This window comes from Stegodyphus dumicola, chromosome 4 (genome assembly GCF_044657685.1).
Source record: "Stegodyphus dumicola isolate Sdum_Otavi_A_Nest chromosome 4, ASM4465768v1".
NCBI classification, from domain to species: domain Eukaryota; kingdom Metazoa; phylum Arthropoda; class Arachnida; order Araneae; family Eresidae; genus Stegodyphus; species Stegodyphus dumicola.
The window spans coordinates 221,012,671-221,026,501 of NC_140771.1; the positions used below are offsets into that span (position 1 = coordinate 221,012,671).

Consider the following 13,831-nt stretch of genomic DNA (forward strand, 5'->3'; position numbering starts at 1 on the left):
AAAGGCTCCAAAATTGTTAAACATACTATTAAAGACATGGGGAAACAAATACACTGACTACCAATAAGTATTTGGACACCTGTGATAGAAAAGTAAAACTAACTTTATTCAAAATCAGCAGTTGGTAGAGCCTCCACGAGAGGTAATAACACAAGTCTTTGTATGGCAGCTAGTGGTATTTTCTTCCACTCGGCTTGGAGAAAACATAGGAAGTTTCTTCACCGATTTTGCACGGGTAGTGCACCCCTGAATTCAGGATGCAACTCGTCCCAGAGGTTTTCTCGATAGGGTTCAGGTCTAGACTCTGGGCAGGCCGGTTCATTCGATGAACTCCATTGGCACCATACCAAGCCTTGGTTAACGTCGAAACATGACAACTAACATTGTCGTCCTGAAAGTAACAGGGGTCCAACCCGTAAAACTGCCACAACGTAGGAAGCACATTGTCATCCAAAATAGTGCAGTAGGCATCGGAGTTGAGCTTACCATGAATGGGGACCAAAGAACCCAGCACATACCAGGAGAAACACCCCCAGGCCATAATTCCACCTCCGCCGAACTTGACTGTTGGCACAATGCATTCCGGCAGGAGACGTTCTCCAGGTAGACACCAGACCCAGACCCTGCCATCCGAACGGTAAAGGGTGAACCTTGATTCGTCACTCCAAAGAACCCGTTTCCACTGAACTACGGTCCAATTTCGATGTGCTTTGTACCACATTAACCGAGCAGCCCGGTTGGACTTTGTGATCAAAGGCTTATGGGCAGCAGCACGACCATGAAAACCAAGCAGATGTGTTTCCTTACGGATGGTATTCATTGAAACAATACTCCCGGATGGCTGTTGAAACTCCTCGCGGATGAGGGCTATCGGTTGGGTGCGGTTCTTCCGAATTTCTCTGGACAGCACTCGTCGATCTCTATCTCCCAGTTTCTTTGGTCTGCCAACTCGGGGCACATTCCAACAATCACCGCTCACTTTCCACTTCTTAATCAAATAGGCCACTGTCGATTTTGGATACTTCAGATCGCTAGCTATGTCCCTTAAGGATCGGCCACATTTGTGATACCTGATATTTATACCTTTCTCGAAATCAGAGAGCTTCGAACTGCGAGGCATCTTGCATGCGACTAAAGCCGATGCTGTTTCCTACACGATATATACCGGCAGAGTCCGTGAAATACCTTGGACCGCAGATATCGTCATTTGCATTAGGTGTCCAAATACTTATTGGTAGTCAGTGTAGTAGTTCGATGTATAGTGTACTCAGAGTAGGGGTATTTTAATTTTAACTATTTTGTATAATATTCATTCTAAATATAATCAAAAATAAATTCTTGTTCTTAGTTTCAGTTTCGTTTATCGAAATATATTTCTAATTGGTATAAATTTTGCACTATAATTACAGCAATCAGATATTAACCGCTTAATTATAGGTGAAAAACAAAGCTTGTAGAAGGAAAAAAAGTCGTATGATTCTAACTTCCAATGTTGTTTTAGAACTAAGAGTTCCAAAATGCTATTAAGAGAAGTTAAATCTAAATTAAGCGTTCCAGAATATCATTAAATACTATTAAACACCTTTTTCATCGCAGGTCAGTGTAGTTACGTATTAGGTGTTGAAAATATTGCTGTTTTTTTAAATTTGACATGTATCATATGCCTCTTTTATCGAACACCTTTTTTAACATTATTTACAATGCTGAACAAATGGTTTTTACCAATTATTATTCGTTATTATGAAACCGCCACTGAAGGTTAAAATTTATTGCCAATAATATGGCAGTAAGTTAGTATATTTATTGCCAACAATATGGCAGTATTCTTTCCTTATTGTGAGTGAATATACGTCAGAAGAGTGACTTGCGATTGGAAACATAATGTTGGGATTTCCCTTTGACCCAGAATGCTATGCAGTCAGTGAATGTGGACATCCGGGTAATTCAAGGAAAATCGCAGATGCGAAAAAATCGGGTCATAAGAAAAATACATTAAATAACAGGTGATGAGAAATTTTTGAATCTGTATTGTAGCCTTTTCTTTGTGCCTCTTCTTTTTTTTTTTTTTTTTTTTTTTTTGTTTAATTAAATTTACTGCATTCTTTTTTATTCTGGTTGTTTTAGTGAATTGATTGAAAAAAATCATTTTACAGGTAAAATATATATATACAAGAAAATCTTTTTAAATTACAGGCTTTTGCTTAAGTGTAATGAAAAATTAAACAATCACTTTTTATCTGTTACAGTATTCTTGAGCATACATACATATATATATGTATATTCAAAATAAAGTAATTAAAAGTAATTATGGAAATATTTCTTATATATATATATATATTAGTTATGTGCTCCAACATTAAGCACTATATGGAAAGGAACGGATGCCCGTTGAGGACTTTTTAAGGGAAACTGGTTCTTATCCACGTGTCACTTGGGAAAACGACGGAAATGCCTATGCAGACAGCCCATTCTCGCCGCGACTCAAGCACTGAATCAAACTACCAGTGTTCAACAGCTTTTACCGCTCGACCGCTGGTGGGCATTCTTGGGCATATGTGCCAAAAAATAAATTCGCGAAGAGGCTATAACAATAGGTGATTTTAAGTCAAAATTGTCAAAGACAAATTTAATCTAATTCAGTGTAATCGTTCCTTATAAATGCCATTTATGTGTTATAATTTTCACTGTTTCTATAAATTTCTGTTTATTTTGTCTAACAATTCGTATGTAGTAGTTCTACGTCTTTTAGTCACATACAACATATTAAGGCAACTAAAAAATATTTTATATTCTTTATTGCATTTAACTAAAATCACGTAATTTAAAAATAGGTTTTTTAAACATTATTTCGTTTATTTTATTTTGTTCTTATATTTATAAAATACGGAAAAATAATAAAGACAGAAAATAATTGCATCAAAAAAATATGCTTTTTCATCGCTCGTAAAATTAAATTGAATTTATAAAATTTTTTATCAAATTTAAAAATGGGACCTCATTTTATGTGAAAATTATAGTTGTTAAAACTTTAAAAAAATTGATCTATGAACTTAAACTAAATGTTAAGTATTGCCATACATTTCGTTTTATATTCGTTATTCTATTTATGACTGCAATATTATTTCTTTAAAAATAATATGTAGCGATAATATATGGTGACACCATCCTTTTATTTGAAAAGTGATTTGATACAAAAGTGAAACAAACACATTGAGAACGGAGGCTAATACTACATTTAATTGCCTCATAACAAGAGCTCGTCTTCATAATGACCTTATTCTCGTTGCATTTAGTATAATATCAAGAACACATATATTGCTTATGAATGCAATTGTTCTCATTCACATACTTATTTTAAATACCAAATTTGAGAAGCTTTGGATTATCTCATAATATATATATATATATATATATATATTTTCGAAAGTTTATGCAGAGCCTCAGGTAAAGTATCACTTCTGGTTTATCGATATTAGCCCAAATCTAATAATGTTGTTCTCATTGATATAAAAGTAAAATATTAAAAGTGGAAAGTTTCAGATTATATATTAATAAAGGCTTTCGTTAAAAATTGCTATGGGCTTCTTGTAAAGTACCACTTCCGGTTTTACAACTGTACCAAAATGTAATCAATTCTTTAAAGGAATGCAAAAAGTTTAGACATGGAAAATGAAACATTTTAGAAGTTTAATATAAGAGTTATCGTGTATAAATAAATCCTCTCATACACACAGAAATCATTGTAAAAACGTTTCATGGGGACTTTATTCGGGCTTACTCACTGAAGTCTTATTATAGATATTTTGGACCGAAAACGTTAAGTTCATGGGTATAGGTTTATAACCTTGGGCTCCTGCTAGTGTAAACAGACTTTTATGGGCTTCAAGTATAGTACTCCTTTTGGCTGTTCAGTTTTAATAATCAGTTCTTTATTTTGATATATAAAGCTTAAATGGGAAGTTCTAGAAGTTTCGTGTAACTGCTATCGTGGACGAAACAATCGTCACATACTACATAGACACACTGGCAGATAGAGAGGTATCCTTCTAGAAATAATGAAAACGTTTCACAGAGACTTTAATTCATGCTTATTCAATTAAAACTCCATCGCATTTGTACCCATACTCGGAACGAGTATCTCCGAACTGCACGACTGGTAGGTTGTTCACAATCTGCTGTTGTTAGTATTAATGCAAAGTGGCTGAATGACGGTGTAAACTCCAGCAGTAAACACCAAGGACAGCGGTATTATACTTTGAGGTAGGTTTTTATGGACTCTAGTAGGTTCTCTGGGACACTTAATTGTGGTAGAATAGAGCATGAAAGCTGCGGACTATCTGAACATAATTGCTGATTAGTTGCACTCTTACATAACGTCTTTCTTCCCGATTGGAAATGGAATCTTCCATAAGGACAACGCCCCATTTCACAAGGCTCGAATTGTGTTGGAGTGGTTCAGGGAGCATAAGGATGAATTAAAATTAATGTCCTGATCACCTAACTCGCCGGATCTTAACCCCATGGAGCTCATTTGGGATGTCATAGAGCGGTAGCTAGAGCTCAAACACCACCATGTCGGAATATCTCGACTTTGCGTGACCGCTGCTTAGACATATGGTACAATCTGTATCCATTCATCTGCCAAGAACATGTGAGTTGCAGCTGTTTTGCAGGTCAAGTACACGCAACGCGTTGTTGAGTAGGTGGTCATAATGCTTTTGGCTCTTCAGTGTATATATAATCAGAAAATCAAGCGTAAGTAATTCGATAATATCTAAATGTGTCTTAGAGCTGATAGAACGGAATATCTGATATAAGGTGGTTAAGTACTGAATCCTTAATTTCATTACACATCCATCACATTGATGGTCATCCAAACAGTAATGTCATGAAGGAAGCATCTAAAAAATAGGCTTAATATTTGCAGCATGCAATTACCTCGACAGCCATGCAAATGAATCAAGAATACTTGCGCAATAGCTAAGAGTCTGTTGCCCAAGCACACCATATTTGAATACTCGATGATATCTAGTTTTTAGAATGATGAACTTACAGATACTATTTTATAGAAATTCAACTGTAGAATAAATGTTCCGTTGAGGTTAGTAGCCCGTAATCCAATCCTAGATGACTAAAAATGTAATAAAAGTGCAATTTTAGAAACACTGATATAAGACCACTGAGATGTAGAAGCGTAGCAATGTTTTTTAGCGTAGATACTTGATACTTAAAACGTAGAATTCATAAAGTCTAAGAACTTGGCAGTCGAGGCGGATTAAATTCCATATTTATTTCAATTCACATTTGTGGCCCACAATTAACTTGGCCGTGCCTATTTCCAGAATGGATTTCAGCTAGAGGTATTGAGACACAGTCGATTCTTTACATAAAATTTTGCAAAGACTTGATATGAACTTTTATTTATTATATTATAAAGGTAGACAGAGAAGATCGAGAGCAAAGCACTTACCTCGGAATATAGATTTCGGTATGGCGAGGAGGGATATGAAACATTAGAGAATTTCTTGATTTTATGTAATACGTAACATTATAAAAATGAAACAACTGCGATCAACAATAGTACCAACATTATTTTAATTCAAATAATCAACACTATGTTACGTTTTTCTTTTCTGATACCAGTTGTTACGTTATTTTCTTCCTTCACGTTCGTACGGGGTTTGTGTGGATTTGGAGTGAATAACGATGACACTTGATGAAGTATCGAAACACACTTTATTGACCAGTATTATCAGGACAGCTCCAAAACACGTTTTACAGTCGTCGATGAACTGTTATAAACACACTTTTTGACGCTGACACGATCAGCGACACAGCCTTCAGGTTATCAGGCTATCACGGTGGAGACAGCTTCACTGCAAAGCACCAGAGTACAGCTCCCGACTCTGCTTGGTCGTTCTCGGAACTCCACGCACTCTCGAGACTCTCCAGGCTACAACTAACAGGCTACAGCCCTAAAACTGCTTTGCGGGGAAGCCATCTTACCGCGCCTCTACATTTCGTAACAATTATTAGCCCAAAGGGGCCGTTAGACCCAAAGGGCTGAGTCTCAAAACGGCATTTGCGTAGTTTCACTTTCTGCTTTGATTCACTTTTCAAACTGTTACCACCAAATATTATCGCTATGTATTATATTTAAAGAAAGTAAATAATGAAGAATCTGCGTGAATGCATGGATATTTCTCGCATTTTGGAAAAACAACGATCAAATTGTTTCCATCAAATTTTGAAGAACGCACTTCTCCAAGCGAACTTGGAAGCCCGAATTTTAAATTTCGAATTTTTTTCATTATCTATTTCAAATTTTCTAAGACTTTAAAGAAATGTTATTAACAAACTCAACGATTTCAAAGCGAGAAATGGCAGCACCGCAAGGAAGAAAATTTTTTTATCCCCAGAGCGAGAAACTGTGTATCGAAAAATCTAAATTATTCAATATTTTGTGATATTTCTATTGAATTGAGTTTTATAGTTTAAGTGTGAAAAACATGATATTTAATAAATAACGATAGCACACAAAACATTAAAAAAACCGCCCTTTTGGGCGTAATATAAAATCTGAAAGCTTTCAGACCTTTTTTTTTTTTTTTGTTTGTTTGTTTTTGTTAATTTTATGGCCTTTAAACTTCTTAACAGCTAAGAAAACCCAGATTTCCAAAACCTACCACGAGAAATAGGTATTTTTTAAATTTTAATGTCAAAACGCCTTTGACATTAAAATTTCTATACTTGGATTCATGCACTTTTAATATAGTGCCTTAATTTCTTGGGCATGTTTCAAGATACACGTATATATATGCTTTCTGAAAGAGGTAAAAAAGGAGAAAATATATTTAAGGCTATTTAAACCATGGTTATATGGCCTTGCCGGGCAGATGTTAATCGTATGAGGAGAATCAGCATCTGAATGACAAAAGGAGTCATATTTTCATTAAGTTTTCGATATTTTCGAAGGAAACAAAGAGTTTTAATTCCTCTATATTCATTATTATTTTAATTAATGATGGGACATTTGATTCTTCGAGTTCCAAGAATTAAAAGATCTCGCGATTAAAAAACTCAAATATTTGCGGTTTTTTTTTTTTTTTTTTTTTTTTTTTCATTCGAATCTTTGGAACCCTAATCTCAAAATTTTGAAAAGGTTAGGTCTATTGAAGAACCAGTGCAAAAGTTCTTTTTAAAAGAAAGAACGAAATTATTAGAATTTTATCCGATCTGGATCACTAATATCATCTTATAGTGACTCTGAGTGCAGCACTGTAAATTTTCAGAAACCAATTTAGTGTTCAATATTTATCATCTAACTGTGTTAAAACTTAATCCTCTCCCGTCTGCATTTGTCTTAATTTAAAAAGAGAGATTCGAAAAATGAAAAATATTTTATGTGTATTTAACAATTTTTTCAGTGTTATTTTAAAAATTCCATTCTAATGTTTGTTTTTTATTAAAAGTCTCAAAATTTGCTTTAAAAATTAAAAACTTTTGATAATAACTAAAAGCTTTCATAAATCTTATTAAGAAGACTAATTTATTTTTTTAAATCTTATTATAAGAAGGATTCGAGATGTATCGAGATTTCAGGTTTGAGAACCTTTATGGTTTGAGTTCAATAAAATATCGGAATCGTCCCGCTTCTAAATTTAATTTTATATATTAAAGATGAAAATTTAATTCCCAATTTTAAAACAGTAGGAAGTAGAAGCAAAAAAGACTGCGGTAAACGTTCATTAGGTTTTAGCCCAGAATTCTGACTTAAAATAGATTCCAAATTAGTACAAACTTTCATATCTTGCCTAAACTAAACATTATAGGCGGAAACATCAGGCGAAAACATTAACCATTCCGGATGAAATCAATAATTCGTCAAGGAAGCTTTTAGATTTTTCTTCTTAACTAGTCTGATTTGTCATCTGAAGTTTTTCTCACTGCTTCATTCTAAAAATAAAACGGGAAGTAAACATTATCCCAGTTAAGATGTTTACCATTTCGCTAAAGCATTATCATAGACTAATGTAACAAAATGAAACTTTAATCAAGGCCTATTTGTCAAATAAAACTTAATAAATGTCCAATGAAAATAAAATCTGTAGAATTACATTAGCGTTAATTTAATTTATTAATACATACAAATTAGTCGATAAAAATTCTGCAGGTTTTTTCATAGAAATGTATAGTTGGACCCTTTGGACCACCCTACTATTCCACATCATTTCAACTTCAGGCAAAGAACCGTTCCTAATCCTTCTTATTCCGAATAACCTAAAGAACATCATTCTTTAGGGTCATATTCAAGCTCCTTTAGAAGTAGATTGCGAAAGGGTGTTTTGCTCTCTCTATGTCAAATTTTAACGCTAAAGATATGCGACTTATTTACTGTTTGGAGACGGTCTACTAACCATGCATCCTAACTTACGCGGTTCGCTATTCGTAGAGGACATTTCTGATTCAGTGGCTACATACGACCCACAGCCGGAAGGAAGAGAGAATAAATAGTGAATGCTCAACAGTCTTTCAAATAGTTGTCTTTCAAAAGGAATTTCTCCATGGATAGCTGATCCCAAGCTGCTGTGATACAATCGCTTCTTTGCATCGTATTTCTGTTCTTCAGTTATGGACATAATGTAAAAAGAAACCGTAAATGGGTACCGTAAATAGATCAAGTCGATATTTTAAAGACGTATACAGCTCTCAAGAGAAAGTTTATACCTTTCCCTTTGTCTTAATGTAAATTACCATACTTATTTTTATATGAAAGTATTCAACAATAAATATTTGCAAATACTTTCATTAAATGTTTATTTTTACTCCTCTTTCTGATTAAGTATTTTTTGATATACGATTACTAAATATATAAATATACATTCAACGCAAAATTCATCTGAGAAAACTGGGAGAATTCAAGCTTCCAATTTGCCTCTAGTTTTCATTTATTTTTAAAGCTTAGCACTGCTTTAGTAATAAATGTACTATAGGTGGATAATTATTCCTATTGTTAGTTTCAGGATGAAATTTTTGTTCGGGATGGGTCGTCTTTATTTCTATGAGTGCTTCTCAAATTTCAGGTATCCATTAAGAAAGGAATGACTAATGTTTTCCCTCTATCTAATATCTATAGTAATAGATAGTTATATCTTTCCTACAAAGTGTATTCATATATCTTTACAAAATACAAGATATTGCTTTTAGCCTGTCACTAAAATGCCTTTGTTGCACTTTTGGAAATTCTATTTCCCACGTCAGATTTGGAAACTCTGGCTTAATAATAATAATAAAAAGGAGTTTTTAATTTTTTTTTTTTTTTTTTTTTGCAACGACTAACTGCTTAATGAGTCACTTAAAATACATTTATTGGTGTACTTTATTCTTATGTGAAAATGCGGACTAATGGAGATATTGTGCAAAACTGAACAAATATGAAATTTAATGATTTATTTATTAATAGTTTTCGTATTAATTCTTCGAAAGATCTTTAATAAATGAAGATTTTCTACTGAAATATTTGTACGGAATATATAACTTAGAGGATGAATACCTTTTGTCTCTTTTCTGAGATTTGAAATCAGTTGTAACTCGAAAGCTCTGTTTTTTTTTTAAACAAACAAAAGTTATATTTTTTTTAACATTTTGTGGTAGAGAAAAAAACTACAGCGATGGCCAAAACTTTGAATTCAGAAATTTTAAGAAAAGCGTATTTTGAATATGCCAGAAATTCTCTTGGCAATTTTAGGATAACATTTTGTACTTCATACTCATATATATATATATATATATATATATATATGATTGTAGTCTAAAAATAAAAACTTTATTTTATGATTTTTACTGTAATTCTAGTTCAAACAGATGTAGAGCCATTAGGTTTATTTCGGAGCAGGAAATGAGAAAAATCAACTGTGCTCGAGCTGGGTTTCGCATTTCTAACTTCTTGATTGCTAGCCGGACGTGATTCCAATTACACCAGGAGGAAAAGGTTAAAAAAATTTCTGTTCTCCCCCACTTTAAGGACTGACTGGGAGGCAGGAAAACAATCGTCAAAACCAACAGGGGGACGAATTATCATCCACAAATTTTCGTTCGGGCGCAACTAGTCATTAGGTTTATTTCGGAATAGGTAATATGAAAATTCAACTACGCCCTTGCCGGGATTCGCCCTCTAGACCTCGTGTTTGCAGCAGGATATGCTTTCAATTACACCGCGATGGTACGCGGCAAGGAGAGAGAAAATACCTCACATATTTGTGTTTAGGTCGAATGGAATCTCAATGTTGACAATAAGATTTGATTTGAATCTATTCTAACAATGAGCCTTTTAACGGTTTATTTTCTTTATTTTAGTAGCAGCAATATTTTGAATTTCGGTGTCAATTCCAGTTTTTTCGAATTTAATTTTTCACTTACCTAATCAAACTTCCGCGATAAAAAATACACTATTATTTTTTTGAACAGAATGTACCTAAAATGAAATTATGTTTGGCAGTACTGCGTTTACATTATTACAGTTTTTATTAAACATTTCTTTTTTAAGACGACTTCCAATAAGGAAGACTAAAATCATCTAGAATTGTGGATTCTCATTTTAGAGAGGCTACATTGCATTCCATTGTTAGAAATGTTAGCTAATGTTAGGAACGCAAGTAACATTTTTTTTAGCCACACACCATCTTAAAAATTTGTTCAGTAAACTGTTGAGAACTTCTTAGCAAATTGAGCTTTTGCTGTTATTTTTTAAATTTTTCTTTCATGGTATAGGAATATTAACTTATAATGCTCCCATTTGCAGTCGAAAAGCCCAAGCTCTGTTCTTGTGAAACCTTTTGACTCCGAATGCGAAAAACACACTCGTCCCCGGCGATCCTTTCCCGGCTAACTGACTGAAGCTGCCCGCCATTGGCCGTTAACTTAACTTGTGCGGTAGGAACATGATCGTCGTTCCACAAATTGCTAGCCCGGGTTTGAATTCAAATTTCGAAGTATTATCTCTATTGATTGCGAATAGCTTCAGTTCCATCTTAAAACCTTAAGCTGAACTACGATATATTGGACATCAACAGTACCTTGAAATGAGAAGCCTTATTATAAAAATGACTAAATTAATTCGAATTTCCGAAGCTAATGATAATATTTTACTTAATTTGGTATAAAGGAATTAAAAATCGTAGCTTAGTCTAACAAAAAATGGTAATTTTTTAACGTAAACTTAATTTTATAGACATCTTAGTTCAAAACAAAAAGATCAAGCAGGAAGGAACCTCAGATAGGCCTTCTGTTTAAAATGGAACTTATTTCGCAGGAGTTAGACAATAAATGCCTCGAAATCGATGCACATCTTAATTTATTAAATTCTGTTGCAAACAATTTCTTTAATAATTGCTTATGAATTTACATATATGTAATATTAATAAATATATATTAATAAATGCTCATGATTTCTGTTAAAAACTCATCAGATTTTTAATACATAAACAATACAGATATTAAAAAATAGAACGTAAATGTAACATATGTAATATGTGCAAAGGTAACACGTGTATATGTGCACCACAATTAAATTATCGCTTCATAATTTGTAAATTAACGACAAATTAAAAATTTATAACATTCATTAAAATTAATTCTGTGTCAATAGTCTAAAATATTTCTCAGGATCTCACGTAAGGAGGAGAAACAATGAATGGGAAAGAGAGAGCGTGTTTAGAGGGAGATGTCGGCTTTATTATTTTAAAGGGAAATAGGACAGAAGCTGTAAACGGAAGTCGTCATCCGCGGTTGCCCTGAGCAACGGCTAACGCAGTTTGAGCAATCCGTTTTGGCCGCTGGAGGCTGAAATAACATCTTAAAACTTTCGCAACTCCCGCATAACCGCGATGCCAAAAATTGCAGGTATAAAAGAAAATCGCAGTAACATTAAGGATGAATATAAATAAAATATAAAAAATTGAATACAGCAGACGATAGGCTGAACTGCGAACACACACTGTGTTGCACAGCAGCCATCTTAGAATCAGACCGATTGACCTCGATTCGCATTGCTTCAGAAGCGGCATCTAGCGGGACGTGTAGTTACAGTCGGAACGTGCAACGAAGCGGTCGATTTATTTCGTATAGTAACTCGATGCAAAACTTTTCTGTATAATTTTTAATAGACTTCCATTATGAAAATTATAACTCAAAAAACAAATTTTTCTCAGCTATGTTCATATGTGAAAAGCAAAGTAAAAAGATAAGTGATTTGCCTCTCTTGGATTGTTTTTCGATATTTTTCATTTCGGAACATTAAGTGGAATACGTTTATTAACAAGAAATTAATCACTAAAAGGTGAGTATGAAACGTTTCATAAATTAGCTTTCAAATGTATATATTTATGTTTTAAAGTATGTAGCTGTAGTGAATTACGTCACCGAGATTACCTTCAGAAATATTGTTTAACCTGCTGTTGTTTGTTGCTATATGTGTTGCCAGTTTTTACACTCTTAACCGAAAAATCTATGACAAGAACTACAAGTAAAACGCGCGTACCCATCTATATGCGTACTCAGTGCGTTTCAGAAAAAAACTAATTGATATTTGTATGACAATTTCTTTGCACTTTACATAAGAAATAAATTTGTTTAGCTTCAGAATATCCTTTGTATTACCTTTTGATGAAATTAAATTTTTATTAAAAGTATGATGTATTTATACCTGCATAATTTGAAAATAGGAATAGTGGCAGATTTTATTAGTTCGTACCAAAGATTTTGTAACTTTATTTTCAACTTCCTTAATAAAGTAATAAAGGGAGAAAGAAAAACACTTAATGACAAAAATAATTCAATTGGAAAGATGAGTTGTCATAGTAAAATAACGGGCAAAAGTTATCTTTGAATGTAATCTCTTCATTCTAATAATTCGTTTAGAATCTAATGTTTTATGATATTATAAAAATCATTGAAGTAAGTATTCACGATTTTTTATACATATGGAACTACAGGTGGATATTGTTAAAATAATCACTTCACGGCCAGAAATGGTTAGTACGTTACTCATAGTTAAACTATCGAATGTTTTTATATTTTTATGATTTATATAATATCGCTTTTTCAAAAACAGTTAAATGAAGTAAATTAATCACTTCACATATAAAGAGATAGTGGTACTTAAATGAATGTTGCGCGGAATTTTTGAAGCAGTGTGAAGGATGAAGAAATGCGCCGGTATTTGTCGTTTAACGAAGCCGTGTATACAGATTTTGATACTCATTAATATAAAGATACTCTCTACACCAAAAAATTAGGCGCGTAATTATTTTTGTATCATGATATTTTAGCTTTGTATTTCTTTAGCCATACAATTTATATAATGGAAGAAAAGAAGGATGCGGAAAGAGAAGTTTTTCTTTTTGTCTTCCCTTTTTTATGTATGTTGGGGGGAGGGAGAAGAAGTGAAACTTTAATAATTTTTTTTTAAATTTTAAAAACAAAAGGTATTTTAGTAATGCAAATAAAACGTGACATTGGATAAATTTATTTTAATTTATTGCGGCCAAAAAAAAAAAAAAAAAAAAAAAAAAAGGAATCATGCTTTTTCTAGATATGCAAGAATGTGAAATGGGATTCCGATGACTCATTAAAGAGAAATAATTCACAATAACACGAGTTTTTATAGCGATTATGTATTTTGTAGCGGATATTAAATTAAACTTCTTTTTTCTGATATCTGTTATAGTTTATATGTTGTCAAAAAATTGAAGAAACAAGGAGATAATTAGGCCTTTCCTTTTTTAATGAGAGAGAGAGTAGACGAGTTGTGATTTTTTATACGAATTTTTAG

General features: G+C 33.0%; 1 protein-coding gene across 6 annotated transcripts in view; it reads left to right on the forward strand.

Moving 5' to 3' along the window:
• The window catches only part of LOC118189291 (uncharacterized), a 243,698-nt gene that overhangs the window by 64,493 nt on the left and 165,374 nt on the right, over nucleotides 1-13,831 (forward strand). For 2 of the 6 annotated variants that reach the window (XM_035359871.2, XM_035359872.2), the window contains exon 1: nucleotides 11,872-12,337. The exons of 2 other annotated variants lie outside the window; for them this stretch is intronic. The gene's annotated coding sequence lies outside the window, so the exon portion shown is untranslated. Of the gene's footprint in view, nucleotides 1-11,871; nucleotides 12,338-13,831 lie in introns of those variants that run through there. 2 more of the 6 variants (XM_035359869.2, XM_035359870.2) reach the window with 1 other exon arrangement.